This window comes from Gracilinanus agilis, chromosome 4 (genome assembly GCF_016433145.1).
Source record: "Gracilinanus agilis isolate LMUSP501 chromosome 4, AgileGrace, whole genome shotgun sequence".
Classification (NCBI taxonomy): Eukaryota; Metazoa; Chordata; class Mammalia; order Didelphimorphia; family Didelphidae; genus Gracilinanus; species Gracilinanus agilis.
In genome coordinates, this window is record NC_058133.1 from 480,891,719 (window position 1) to 480,893,356 (window position 1,638).

The 1,638-nt window shown below is 37.8% G+C and overlaps 1 pseudogene; it reads right to left on the reverse strand.

Annotated features, from left to right (window-relative positions):
* Positions 1-239: 239 nt before the first annotated feature.
* LOC123247406 lies at positions 240-1,037 on the reverse strand (annotated as a pseudogene).
* Between the last annotated feature and the right edge of the window lie 601 nt (positions 1,038-1,638).

Here is a 1,638-nt window from a genome sequence, read left to right on the forward strand (position 1 = left end):
TTTTATGACATTATAGATTAATTATTATATATATAGCATAACTGAAGTTAAGAGAAAGAAAATAATTGCTGCTTGAAAAAAGTTAGTCTTGATCCGTATTTGGTTTGAATCAGGACAAAGAGACTTACCATTTCCTAGCCCAGACCATCCCTCAATAAATACTTTTCCCTATTTGCCCTGTTAATTGTATGATTTCCTCTACCTTACCACCTCCAGTTTAGCCCTTTGTGACCTTCCAGTTAGCTATTCATAAGTCTTTTCAGAGTATCTTCAGGGAGCTCCAGAAGCAGGAGGTTGGGGGTCTGACAGTCTAGGAGAGGAAGGTTGGGGATAGAAACATCCTTGGTCTTCCCTGTATTTATGCAAACTCTGACCAGGTAGAGGAAGCTGAAACTATCTCTGTTGGAGGAGGCAGGATCCATAATTCAGAATTTTCTACAAAGTTAGTATCTTGACATCCAATTCCTTTTTGAGGGGAGCCTTTCCAAGTCTGGCCTCTTCAGCCTGGAGCTATTTGTTTTTTCTTCTCAGCCTTTCATTGGCCATACAGAGAAACTACATGTCACTTCATAACAGTGATCTTGGTTGCCTGCCTTTCTATTATAGTTTTGCCATCTTTGGGGGTTTTGCTGACAATGCGTGATTCTGTTGAGTCTTTCCCCTTCTGAAGGAGAAAAAACAGAGTGTCTGGATCCCAATGGAAGAGACCTGGTACTACTTTGACCCTCATACTCATCTTTGGCAGATGGCTTGCACAACATCAGAAGAGGAAGGATTGTATCAAAGTCTACTGGGCTTCCCACCTTTCCTCCTGCTTTGCCCTTTTCTGACTTTCCTGAATAAGCAAGAGTTGTTTCATATCACTATCTATTTGTAATTCCAGTGATAACAAAGACTGAGCAGGCTGCATCAATGGCTTCAGAAAGCTATGAAGCACTTTATGGTGACCTGAAATGGCCTCTTTGTATTTCACTATGGCTAATGCCCAATCTGATTTCTGAATCTGCTGGGTTCAGGGGTCCAGCCATCACTTCCATAGATGCAAAGGTGAGAAGTTAAAGGAATACCCCTCCCCACAAACCAGGAGGGCTGCATTCTGATAGGCTAGAAGTCAGCTCAGTGCTGTGGCTAGATCAAGACATCATCAACAGTCCTGACTGCTGCTTCTTACCCCTCTTCCCCCAGCCTCCATTCTTTAGAATTAGATTATATAGTTCACAATTAATTTTAATTTATCTTTCCACTGTCCTTTGTTGATTGTATTTTTATTGTTTTATGATCTGAAGGATGCATTTATTATTTCTGTCTTTCTTTTTATGCCCTAATATATGGTCAATTATTGTGTAAGTGCCTATATATATATATATACATATATATATATATGTATGTATGTATGATACATTTATTTCTATTCCCATTTTTCCCCCTCCAGATATCTATTAAATCCAACTCTTCTAAAATTCCATTCACCTTAACTTCTTTTTTTATATAGTTCTTAGAGAAGAAAGTTGAGGTAATCTATTAGTATAGTTTTACTGTCTATTTACTCATCTAGTTCATTTATTTTCTCTTTTAAAAAATTGGATCCTATACTATTTGGTGCTTACATGTTTAATATTGATATTACTACATTTGTCT